This window comes from Pezoporus flaviventris, unplaced genomic scaffold (assembly GCF_033815535.1).
Source record: "Pezoporus flaviventris isolate CSIRO_AGI_PZ_B2104156 unplaced genomic scaffold, CSIRO_AGI_Pfla_v1 ptg000031l, whole genome shotgun sequence".
Classification (NCBI taxonomy): domain Eukaryota; kingdom Metazoa; phylum Chordata; class Aves; order Psittaciformes; family Psittacidae; genus Pezoporus; species Pezoporus flaviventris.
The window spans coordinates 67,140,296-67,153,735 of NW_026892579.1; the positions used below are offsets into that span (position 1 = coordinate 67,140,296).

At 42.5% G+C, this 13,440-nt stretch overlaps 1 long non-coding RNA gene across 2 annotated transcripts in view; it reads right to left on the reverse strand.

The window, feature by feature from the left end:
* The window catches only part of LOC133273337 (uncharacterized), a 129,882-nt gene that overhangs the window by 35,086 nt on the left and 81,356 nt on the right, over positions 1 to 13,440 (reverse strand). For both annotated transcript variants that reach the window (XR_009744751.1, XR_009744750.1), the window contains one exon: positions 12,170 to 12,280. This is a non-coding gene — a long non-coding RNA (uncharacterized LOC133273337). The remainder of the gene's footprint in view (positions 1 to 12,169; positions 12,281 to 13,440) is intronic.

Genomic DNA, 13,440 nt, shown 5'->3' on the forward strand with positions numbered 1-13,440 from the left:
AGCCCATACACTGTGGCATAAGGTTATAGTCTCTCGTGAATTTCACAGCTCATGCCTGCCCTGCTGCAAGCATACATCCTTTCCTGCAGTTTGAGAAGCAGAACACACTTGCTGACTAACTTGTATTAAACTATTCAACCAACCAACCACAGTTTTTAATGAAGTAAAACTTGTGTAAGATGCACAATGCTCTCCAGAGTGCTACCGAGAATGGTTCTTGGTAATACTTAATTCTTGGATGAAAGATGTAAGTTTCCTACAATCCTGAGTGGTGCAACTGAGCAGTTTTCTTCCTCATACACTCGTAAAGCTTCAACATCTGAAGTTTCAGATTTAAAGAAAAGACATTAAATGGGAGCATTGCAAGGCTAAAAATTAGGATGCAACCAAAACCACTGCAGAGTTTTTGATGTCGCAGATACTGCATCAGGAACTGATTGGATAATAATCAGTCACCATCAGTTCCTAATGCATTGCCTTCAGCATCTAAACAAGCATCTCAGAGGTTCCAACACGAATAGCTGCAATACTGCAATGAGATATGTGCTAAATGTCCACCTACCAACAACTTGGCAGCTCTCTCACAACCAGTATTAACTTCAGAGGGAAATCTAAAGGTACTAGTGCTGTTCAGTGGGACACCTCACTCCCTCCCACATAAGGGCAGTGCAATTAGAACCGGATTGGAAATGTAAGGAAGAGACTGTTCTTGCTTGAGGTGGTTACCTCAACTGTGTATTTCTCTTCGTATTTATAAGCCATACCCAAAATATAAAGTTAATGACAACAACAGTCACTTACACCTTATTTAAAAGTGCTGCAAAATTATTTACAACCTGCTTTGAATTATGATTATATCTGCACAAAATATACATACTGATGTATAAGACCAAATGAAAAAGTAGAGAGAGGAATCTTTTCTTCACTGATGAAACAAAAGCCACGCTGAACTGGAACACAGCAAAGCACAATTACCTCAGGAACTGAATGAATTATATCCAATCTTAATAGCATGTGACATCTGGGTAAGTAATAGGCCACTTATTAAATATTAAGTTGTCAGATCTTAGCAGCTCTGTGGGTTCTTGCATCCTCAAAAGTAATCTGAGCCTTGACTTGGACCTCACCTGAAGAACACAGCCCTCACAACACAGTTTCTATTAACACCACAACTTGTCAGCTGAGCACTGGCTCAGAGCAAAGCATCCAGACCCTCCAGTACATCCATGGATATGTTGGAGGTCTTGTATCTCTATCTTGAGTGCATCTCATCCCATGTGAAACTGTGATCACCAACCTACAGCAGGAATGTGGATAAGTGAAGAAGGAAGATGTACAGCAGGATATCAAAACTGTCAGTGAACGTACGTGTATTAACAGCTCACAGAGGAAACCTGGCAAACCTCACCTGCACTCTGACAGGAAGAACCTCACCTCCACAGTTCTCTGAGGGGAAAGTGGATGCCTAAGAACTTAATTATGATACAAGAGTCAACTGACATTGCTTACTCATTATTCTTATTCAGACCTGAAGCTCAAAGACTTTAAATACAACTTCCTGGCTGTCTCCTCATGAGTTTTATTCCTTTTTTCTACTTAGAGATTAGCTTGGCCACAAACTTTGAATAAGAACAGGGATCTGGAGCTCAGCTCAGTCCCTACAAATGGTGTTTTATCACCCAAAGGTGTGTTTCATTATGTTACATTTGTAGGAAGCAAAATCTATATTCAAATCCTCAATCCAGAATCCATGTATTCAGAGACGAGAAGTGCTGGCACAGGTCCACAGGTTAAATCCTTGGAGTGAACCATTCCACAGAGAGAGAAATTTGCATAGCACAGCAGCAGTCTAAAGGCGCCATCGTGCATGCAGAGACACGGAGCACCTTCAGAAAGGCAGGAAACATGGCTTGTGGCAAGAGTAATTTTAGGAGTAAGACAAGAAGCCTGAGTAAGCAGATGTTGTCTACAAGGTCAGAAAGGTAAGCACCAGTTTCGCAACGCTGCAGTTTATGCAGTGACACAGAACTTATTCCAGCCCCTAAGGGGAACCAACACCACCTGTGGTGGTTTGTAGCTGGGATCAGATTCAACTGTGGCCTACAGTCTCCTCCCTTCATGCAGATCCCAGATTCCTGCACATGGAGACGGCACTCAGGTTCTGAGGGAACAGGCTGAAAGAAATCAAAGCAGTTCCTTAGCCTTTTTTTCCCCTTCCTAGGGAAATATTTCAAGCCTACCAAGACTTAAACCCACTGTCCTTTCATGTATATTCTCAATATTGGCTATCTTTGTTTTAAAACACTTGTGTTCAAGGGGGAATAAACCAAACATTTGCATTTATTACTTTATTCTGACCTTTTCTAGCATCAAAAAAGTATCCAGCACATCATGTGTGAGTGAGGGCGCAGTTCCATAGGCCAAGCATACACAAAATGTATATGTGCTGCAGAAAGAAGCTAGCAATGAAAGGATGAAATAATTAATAGTAATAATTAATAGTCATATATGCATTAAGTATTTTATCTGGAGAGGGGAGAAATGGGTCCCTTTTATTATGCTTATTGACTCACAAGCTATTTCTGCAGGAGATACACTAACCTGGGCAGCTGGCACTGTGCAGACACAGGAGCAGAAGTGATCCATCACCACACGCACATGCAGAATTACATGACAGACACTGGAGTAGGTGCTGTGGCCATTTTAGTGGCTTCCCCCATGTCCATACATCAAAGAGCAGGTATATTTGAGACATTAGAAAGAACTGAGCTGTCTGTAATCAGCAATGCCTGGTGCCACTCACGCTCTGAGCTCATGGCACGCAGTTACAGACCTCTCTTGTCCAAGACTGTCATTTAGACAGAGGCTGTGCCAACCCTAACCAGTAAGAGTCCATCCTGCTCAGAAATGTTACAGCCACAAAGCACACAGCTGCTTTTCCTAGCTCTATGAAGCCACTTTTCCTTTTCTTTGGTCAATCTTTAACAAAACTTGTATTTTTAAACAAGCCATAAACTTCAGTTTTGCTAAATGTGAATGCACTCTGTGAACTTTGTGGCCATATAGCCACAAAGAAAGGAAAGGCAGGGGGAAACAGAGAGAGAGAGAGCTCTTACAACAAAAGCTCTAAAAGTTATTAGTCCTTTTAGGTTTTATCTTCATTTACTAGTCTTCAAGGTGACTATATCCCTTGACAGTAGACCTGAAGTGCTCTGAAACCTAGTGATATGGGGCTGTTAACATCATCAAGTTATCTGTGCAGCACAACGTGAAGTTCCTATACTCTAGACTTTCCAGTACTGGGGAGTGGGACTGGCAGATCCTTTCCCTTTGGTCCCAGATACCCACTAAGGACTCAGCCTGGTATTATAGGTACCTTCAGGTCCTGGTCAGCCTAAAGAGAAATTCCGTGAGAGAGCAAATGGGTGGGAAGGCTGAAGGGAGCTGATGTCATTGAGCTCATACTGTAATCTAATTCTAGATTGTTTAGGCCTCCCATCTCTCATCCTCTTCTTCTCTTCCTGTTTCTAGGAAAGAAAATAGCCTCCACCCTGCTAATGATCCCTCAGGGGAGGCAGCATCAAGAGGCAACAGTTGCTGCAGCAGAGAAAAGCCATGGCTGCTGCTGCACACAGCATCAGGCTGAGAGCATCCAAAGCCTGCAGAGAGCAACTGATCTAAGTGGGTGAGGAAGGAAGCCTCCCCCATGGGAACTCAGCTGATTCAGGGAGGGAGGGGAGCAGCTTTACAGTGAAAACAAACCACAGAGCTTCTCAGAACCCCAATAATGCCTATGCATCCCCCAGAGAGGATTTGCAGAAAGACAGAATAAACATACTTAACAGAAAGATGCATGGTTGGAAACATCACTTAAGCATGACGTTTCACAGTGTAAACACAGGGCAGAGGGCCTGAGAAGGTCTCACTCTGCATCCCCACCAGCAGCCAGCGATGGACTCCTCTCACTTTGCCTTTTCAGCACTTCTTTGCCTTCCTCCTCCCTGCTGAATGCTTAGGGCCAGCTCCTGAGCTCCCTCACTGAAGCTCCTGGAAACATAAGGCAGCAAAAAGGAACCATCTACTCTTCTTCCATTACTCCTTTTCCTCCCCTTTCTCACTTCAATCCCAGCTCAGCTACCATCCCATCAGCCTGCAGTGACAGCCACCAAAAAATGGCATTAACTGTATTTCTCCTTACTTATCTTTATCTCACTGTCAAGAGAGTACCCAGTACTTCTTGCCCTAGGAATCCTTCTTCTCAGAGAGAAAGAGAGCCTTTCCATTACTTGCTCTCACTCCCTGGGTCAGCCTCAGCCAGAGGGCAGCAAGCAAATGTGATGCTCCACCAGGTTTGTTAATCACAGGGCACCACATTTGTTTGTGACAGGTATGACCTGGGAGCAAAATGAAGAGGGAAGGAGGAGGAAGTATTTGATAAGCCAGAAATTACTAACGTGTTGAATCTCCCACCCTGCTCCCACTGCTTTTGGAGGCAATAAAATCCAGGCTGGAATTTCCTAGGAATCTATACAAACATAAAATGAGGCACTTACTGTAGGCACGTGTTCCCTACAATAAAAACTACTGCAATGGTGTCAGACCAAAGATCCAGCTAATTCACCTGTCAGTAACTAAAACAAGGTGCAGGAACACTGGTGCTTTCCCAGTGTTCTTCCAGGCTCCAAGAATTTGTGGCTGGTGAACTCCCCAAGACATACATTCCCATTTAGCACCCCTAACAAGCCTTTTTTTCATGAACTATCTTGTATGTCTTTAAACCCATGTAAGCTTCAGCATTCACAATATCAAGTCAAGGAGTTCCACAGTTTAACTCTACATAGTAATGAAGAATCACTTCATTTTGTACCTCTGCTCAACAGAGTTTCTTTCAAGCATATATATCAAAAGCAGTGCTTGTTCCTAAAAATCTGTGTAGACTTTACCACACTATTCCACAATTCCCACTGCAAACAGGAGAAAGAACAAAGAAACAAAAAAGCATAGGGATAAGAAGAAGAAGCCCAGGCAATGAGCAAAGAAAAGGTGACTGTTGAAACAGGTCACTGTATCAAAAAAGAGAATCTGTAATTCCTACTTTAGGGACACAGAGAAGCCTTCCAGAGAAGTTTACACATCTCTTGAATTTCTGCCCAAGTATCTCAGGAAGCAGAAAGATGTTTTAAATGACAGGCCCCTCTCTCTCCTGACCACATACTTGGAGATGTTTAGATGCCATATTTATTCCATCAGGCTCATGACATAAGTTACACCCAAGAACTGTGCTCCAGAGATGCCCATTTCACAGTAGGGTATGAGTAACTAGCACGGAGGTCCTCAGCCTCCCTAGTTTTGGTCAATCCACCTCCCACTTGGACCATTTCTCAGCACAGGCAGGGAAGGAGCACAAAGCTGTCCACCCTTTTGGATGACTCTTCAGTCCTGATGGAGCAACAGCTTGGGGCACAAGCTGCTGCAAGCCACCCACACACATAGGTTAATGCACTTTTTGATGATTCATAAACCCAAATCTAACAGCAGAATCAGGCCTTTTGCTCATTATCCTGGAATGAAACACCAGCTCACATTTTTTACAGATGACTGTCAAGGCAAAACCCTGGACTGAAAAGTCCTGCTTATCTAAAATGATTTTCAGCTACACCCTTTAAGGCAAAGCCATGGCTATTAAAAGAAGTAGAGAAAATCCCAGAATCATAATCCTGGAACATTCAGCTGTGCACTGTCCTCTGTGCAGTCTGTTATGTCTAGATTTTGCAGGGATTCTCTGTACAGCAAATGCTATCACTGTGCTACATAACCCCTACTCACTGCGGACTAGTTAAGGATGGATTTGTATAGTCTTTACTGCAAGTTCTTCTGCTTTTAGGTGTTCTTGCTGAGTCTGTAATAACATAGCTTTGAAGTTTAATTACTCTCAACAGTTGCAATCATTATAGTTGAGAGACAGATATATATTTGTATATATACAATAAGCTTGTAAAGTGGGACTTAACTTCAATCAAAAAGGGAAAATATGAGACAAGTTTTATCCATTGATAACTTCAACTAAATCAACTTTAGTGTCATGCACATCAAGTCCAAAGCTCAAATCACTGGAGAGCTGCCTTCCTGCTCCTTTCAGCAAATTCTATTCACTCACTAATTATGAAGGAGAGGAAGAGTTGCCAGTCAAGAGAGGGGGATGCTGAAGATTCACAACTGCTGGTTCATTTACTACTAATATAATGGAAAAAAGATGTGCAGAGCAGCCACCCAGGAGATGAGGTGATTGCCCACAGTGTTTGAAAGAAGGAGTTACATCAGAAGACGGCCACAGAAGGTTACAGTGGCACACAGCTCAACTAATCCAATGCACAGAGCCACAATGAGAGAGCCTGTGGACACAGAAAAACTGCTCTGCCATAAAGATATATTGCCACATTCCCTGTTTTAGAGGAAGGAGAAAGATTAACAACCTGTGTGTCAGCTAACAGAGGACAGCTCTTTATGAGGGAAGCATTTCCAGGAGATTTTATACGATCAATCATTTTCTTTGCTCTCCCCACAATGCTGTGATATCCTTGGAGCTGCCCTATTCTTATTGCAAGAACACAAAGGCAGACACTGGAAATGCAGATCCAACCAGCAGTCTCCTTTCTGATCTTTACTGTTGTTTGCCTGATGACATAAGCACAGTTTTAGGAATAATGTACATAGAAAAACGTGTGCATGTGGCAGTGTGTAACTCCAACAGTGCCTTTGGCAGTGTGTAGTGTAACCACACTGTGGCACACACTTCATGGAGCCAACAGCAAACATAAAACTAGACACTTCCCAGTTCTGCAACTGTGTTTACTCTGAAAGCACCATTTGCTCAGTGAGCACACACCAGCAAACAGGACCACAGGATTTATTTTAGCTGTAATATTTAGTAAGATAAAGGAAATCATTTTTTATAACATAGGACACAAATCTTTCTCCGGCACTGCAGGTGCTGACAGATGCAGAGACACATCCCAGCACTTCTTTGTTTTAAGTCGTGGGCTCAGGAATGCTATTCCATGTCACTGAAGGCTCTAAATCCTTAGCCTGATATAAATAACATCCTGTTCTGATCAGTTTTTCTTACTCTGTGTATAAGTTTCTTATTTTCTCCTATCATTTTCCAATCTATCCTGGCAGCCATATTATTTCTATATATGTAGCAAACTCTGCTGGTTCACATCAATTTATACTGTATATGAACACTTACATACATAACCACACACACACAAAGCAGTGTTTTGAATGTTAAAGTTGCAAGTCCAGACTCCAAATCTCATGAAAGAGCAAGATGCAACTTACACAGTTTTACACACTTAAATAAACAGTTGTTTCTACCTCCTGATGGTGTCTACAGAATAGGAAGGGAAAAGGCATCAAGATTATGTGGGATGCTTAGATCCAAGCTGCTGCTGTAATATAGTGCATGCTGTCCATAGGAAAGTTCAGCATCTTTCCATTTCTTTTGCTAGAGATTCTTCAAATGTCAGCTCTGATGAGGAAACTGGAGTGCTACTTCTTCCTGAAAGCAATACTACAGTTAATAAGTAACTTCTGAATTCTGTGAGACAAAACATCAGGGTAGCACGTGTTTTGACCCAATTTACCCTAACCTTATAAAACTGAAAATCCCCCTCTTTGCCATCTAAATACAGCATGTCTGGTCTCACCAAAGGAAAACCCTCTGACAAAAGCTACAAACTTCTGTCATCTACATCCTTCCGCAGAAACCTCACAGAATTGATATTCCCATTCACAGATAACGACTTTTATATTTCCATTCTGCCCCAGCAAGACATCACTGAGAGGCTTCAGAACTTGCCAGTTGAGAGGCAGAATTTATTGTCTCCATGAATCACAGTTTCAGGCTCCAATAAAAGCAAAGGTCATTCAATGATGTGATAGATTATACCCCATCCCTGAAGCCCGAGGATCACAAGAGCAGCATCTCCTCTGCTAAATCAACAGGAGGGGCAGTTTCAGAACTGTTCTGTCCAGAGACCACCAGGTTTACAAGCTCTGCTGAGAAACCGTCAGCACTGCAAATTCCCCAAGGGCTGCTTAAGCACGGTGCTGGCTGAGCCTGTAACCACCAACAACTCCAGCTGTTTGTGCCAAAGTCCTTTACGTAGATGCACAATTGGAACTTGTAAATTACATGGAGAAACAGCTCAAGCTTAGGAAACTCCAAAACATTTCTCGTTTGACCAGTGTGGCCAGCAGGGTTGTAATTTCTGTGAATCCACTATGTGGGGTTCTTGGAACTTACCAGCTCTGCTGGCAAAGCAGTCACAGCTTGTAATGTCCATGGGGGCAGGAATGAGGTTCAAGGAACTTACAAGCTCCCCAGGGCAGCTGGAGGAACTTGCAAATTCAGTTAGACAGATACCTGGTGTTTGTGGAGACCTGCCAAGCCTATGCAGAAAACAAATCACAGCCCATGACGCTGACAGCTCTTTCCCTGCTGTAACCCACAGTGAGGTCTACTGCAGAGGTGATACCCCCCACTGAATGCCTGAACGAGACTGTGCCTTCCCTTGGAATCTAAGTTATATTCTTGGCTGTTTATCTACAGGGCAACATGAGCTTCCCTAGGGATTCTGCATCTCCTGCCATACGCCTGAAGGATACTCTAAGTGATGTTCTCATGCAAATAAACCTCCACAGGTAGTCTGGTGAAGATACAATCTGCATCAAGTATCTCACACAAAGTAAAACAGACACCAGAGGAGCCAGCAACTGCTTCATGTTCCAGCCTCAGAGCAGTTCTGGAAGGCTTGATGAAAGGTGAAGATGTTCCTAAGCACAAAGCAGTTGCTTGCTCCTCTGTTGACTGTTTTCTTTTGTTTCAGATATCCTAAACTACTTTCTTAACTTTCATCAATGAGAAACATTGAAGCACAGTAACAGAGGGGGACCACTGAAACCAGGGTGTCAAGTAGCTATGCATGGGTGATGGCAACAGATGTGAAAAGCAAGGAAAGCAACACCTGCTCCTGGATATGTTGCATTGTGAGATGGGAAACAAAATATCCCACGTGAAGGGACAGAGGTAACACCATATTATGGAACTACTGTTCCAGGAGTGCCCCAAGCATGTGCACCAGCTTCAACTGCCATGTGCTTGAGCCTAACCCAAGCACAGAGACTGGTAAGTTTTAAAGACTGAGGCTGTTAATATAAGAATATGACATGTGTATCAGTATAGTGCATATGAATTAACAGATACTCTACTCTCTCATCATTACCACAGTCTAACTTGGACTTAGTTATCCCTGGAAGTGTCCATCCCGTAGCTGCCTCTAAGTGCCTGGGAAATCACTAAGTAGCTTCTGTGGAGCATCTGCATCTCCCCACATCAAAAATCAGTGTTAGATACTACCATCATCCTCTTCCATCAGATTCAGGACAGGCCAAAGAACATTCTGACCAACAGGACTGAACCAAGATGTCCATTCTTACATTAAAAGCAAAAGAGGAGCCTTTGGAGGGGACAGTCACAGACATTAGTCAACATCAGCTCACTGAAGAAGAGATTTTGTCTCACTTGAAGTGATTTAGAGAAGGTCAGGACTTTCTCGAGAGTTCTTTGCCTGCGGCTTCCAGCACCACACTCTGACTTCCAGTTACACAGCTCCATTAGAAGCACATTACAAGGGATCCTTTTAGCTCCTAATCCCAGAGATAACCTGGAGCAACACCATCTTCAGTAATTACGGTTCACAACATGGGGGAAGGAGTAGCCCCATTGAGCTACCTAATCCTTCAGCTTTCTCCAAATCTTCTTTGTGTAGTTTAGCACAGAGAAGTCTCTACAGAACCCATGGAGACAAAGAGAGCAAAGGCCCTTACACAGCTGCATGTACTCTTTCTGTGTGTAGGCATGTATGCATGTGCTTTACACAATGTGTACATGTATGTTCACACGTCTGTCCATGTCTTCAGGACTTCTGCACCCAGAAAACTGATTTTTGCCTTCTAAGCATTGTATTCATTAAGAAGAAAACCAAAGAGGCTGTAGGAAACATGAATAAGAGGGAGATGTACCCAGTAAGTGTGGATAAAGGAAAACCTGTTTTATCAAAGCTCCTTAGACTCTGCTTTTCACACTGACTCCCCTTAGCAGAAGCCCTTCCTCTCATTTTGATCTTTTGAAGGCTCTGCATAGGGAGTAACCATTGGTTAAAACAGTTTGTAATCAATTATCTTTACTTCTACTTTTATGCACACCGATATTAATACACACAAAGAAACTTCCCAACAAGAGCCTTCCATACCCTTCTCCTCTGTGTCTCACTGTTCTCTTGCACATATATCCATTGTCATCTCAAAACCCACACTGGAGTAATGCACCTACTCCCAAATCCCCTTATGGCACGCTCTTTGTGAATTTGAAACACTCTGTTATTCCCAGAACCTGAACCTTAAGACATTGCATTGCATTTAGCATTCCTGGTCTTGCCAGGTTGCCAAATCGAAACAGAACCCCCATTTTGCACAGAAATGAAGGTCCAACAGCAGCTTCAGAAAATGCTGTACCAGGACAGAAAGGTTTAACCTTCACTAACCAGCCACATGGAAAGACACCCCTGAAACCATTACAGAAACTCACAGGCTTTTCCAAGTAACTGTATCATAGAGGGTTAGTTAATTGCTCTGACAAGGCAACAAATGAAGCTTCCCAAAGGACACGTTTGTATGCAAGAGCTTGCTACATCACTTATGTAACTTACTCTGATTCTTTTTCATGCAATTTTAAAGAAGTAAATTGACCTAAGGGGGTGGAGTAGTTATAACCACAGTTTAAACAAGAGGAAAATTAGTTTAATTGCATATACCAGGTTAGAATATGCTGGCACTCTCCATAAAGACATTATCTTCCTTTTTAAGGTGAGTCTGTTCAGAGGAGTCATACTTTTGGCTCATTTCTGCATGAAGGTTCCTTTCTTCATGAACCAGAACAGAAGACTATGCAAACTAGAAGTGAAGGAGATTAATGTAGCATTCAGGGAAGAGGTCTTTCATCTAGAAAAGAATAACCCTGGACAAAGCCATTGCTTTCAACAGTCCCAGATTAGGGCAACTTCAGCTGTGAAGCTCCATTCCAATTCCACAGGAGATCTCTCTGCCCAAAATGAGCTCAAGCAAACATCTAAATTCAAACTTCTTTAACACATGGAGGATTTTTGGAACAAGCCCTGGATATAAAGCTTATGGAGCTCTTCCGTACTTCATGGGGTATGAGACTTGTGAAAGACCTCCCCAGAAGGCACCATGCCTGTGCTCTGTGTCTAATACTACACCTTCCCCACTGCTGGTCTGACATTTGAATTGCAGCTATAGAATCCCTTCAAAGATATTTGCACGTTTTGCTTTGCCTTCCAGCACACATTCTGCTTCCCGGCCAGTTGAGCACACCTTATACCGCCATAGCGACACTAGAGGGCAGCTCTACATCTCCAGATCTCCATTATCTCAAGGAGGAATTGATTTCATTGCATTCCTACATTATGGATCCACAACCTATAACTTCGGCTCAGGAATCTTATCAAAGCCGCCTTTGTTTTAAAGCAAAGCACAGTAGTTACCATCTAATTCACCAGTTTATCATGCATTTCTCTTTGGCAGGTATGTGGATTTCAGAAGGAACTATGCCGAGTTGACTTTTTAATGGAGAGCACCATGGAGGAAACAGCTCTTTATTTTGCCAGGGTGCTGTTTGTTTCCATGGTGCATTCCCAATCCAATAGGCTTATGGTATTTCTGCTGCTTATAAGTCCATATGCACTGAACAGCAACAATAGCAATTTATAGGAAACCATGGTTTTAAAGGTCAGCATTCTTTTAATGCGCACATATACTTAAAACCACAAATCTATGTTAAGCAATTTGCATCAGAACAGAACTGCCTGCTTCAAATTTCCTCTGGCTTTATCCTTTCTTATTCTTTTCCCTTCTATCCACTGGATAAAGCTCCACCAGTGTCAGACCATGCCCTCAAATCAACATCTGCATTTAGATTTGCTTGTTTGTATGTTCTCCCCTTTAAGGCTCAGCCATCAGCCAACAAATGATTGCTGTCAATCAGCTCACAGGAGCTCTGCCACATGGGGAGAGCGGTCCCACTTACCTCATACTCAGCTGCATTCCTTCTATGAGCTTTGGGAAAGGGCTGGCTCCACAGGAACTTCACATATAGCTTGAAACAAAGTCTGATTTCCTCAGGGCTCTAGCCACAGATCTGCATGGACAAAAACCAAACGCATCCTTCGAATAAGCCCCACAGAGGTTTGCCATCCCACCCTTTTCTTTTTAAATGATTAAAATGCATCTTTCATTGCCTTTAACTGAGAAGTTCCCCTCATTTGGTCCCTTTCTTCACGGAAAAACCAGTCAGGAGCTGCAAGGATTACTGGTAGTATTATGCCACCACAATCACAGGAAGCATGGATTGAATTTCCAGCTTCACTCAGGGACCTAGTCCCTCTCCTAACCCCACCGACAACACACCTCAACCACACCACACTTAGTTCAAGGGAAAAGGGAATGTTTTCTGGAACTACTATATTAAATTACTATGAGAACACCCCACTAATAACAATAATATGTCGTACAAGTTCCTTTTCCTATTAGAAGGCCTACAAGTCAAGCCCTATAACTGAATCCTTGTACTGGCTATCTTCCAACTATGAATGGAAAAACACACTGACACAAAAGTTGATTTAAAAGACACCAGAGGGGTCACTTCCACATTAGGCCAGATTGAATTTTCCTCACATTTTGTGGAACTCTTCAGGAGATCTGTTATGGCATTCCATAGGTGAAAAACCAGCAAAACATACTCTATAAGAGCCTGCAGATGCAAGAGCTGAACACTTCTTTTCACAACAGACCAACCTACAATAACAAATCCTGTTGCTATTCACAAGAGAATCATTGAGTATTGCAAAACTTGATCATTACTGATTCATGACAGCTTGAGGAAAAACATCAGCTTAAGTAATCAGGTCAGGGCACTGCTGGTGACCACAGTGTTGGCAAAAGAAACCATTTCTGTCTTCGAATCTTTCATCAAAGTTTAACATTTCACAGTATTTATCTTTTAGCACTTCATTGCTGCAGATCAGTAAACAGCTAATAGCTTGAGAATGAGATGTTAAATTGTGAGCAAACATCTCTATTATCTCCTAATTCACTTACACTGTTCATGCTTTACATTCAAATTAGTAAAATTACTGTTAGGATCCCTAACAGTTATAAAATAATCTATTACTGCTGTTAAGAGCTTCACAAGGTGATTAATGCCTTACATAGCCTGACACTCAAGGGATGCTGTGTCACATATCACCAACTGGGAGTAAAGATCTTGTTCAGATCTTAAAGTGGACAAAACCCCTACTT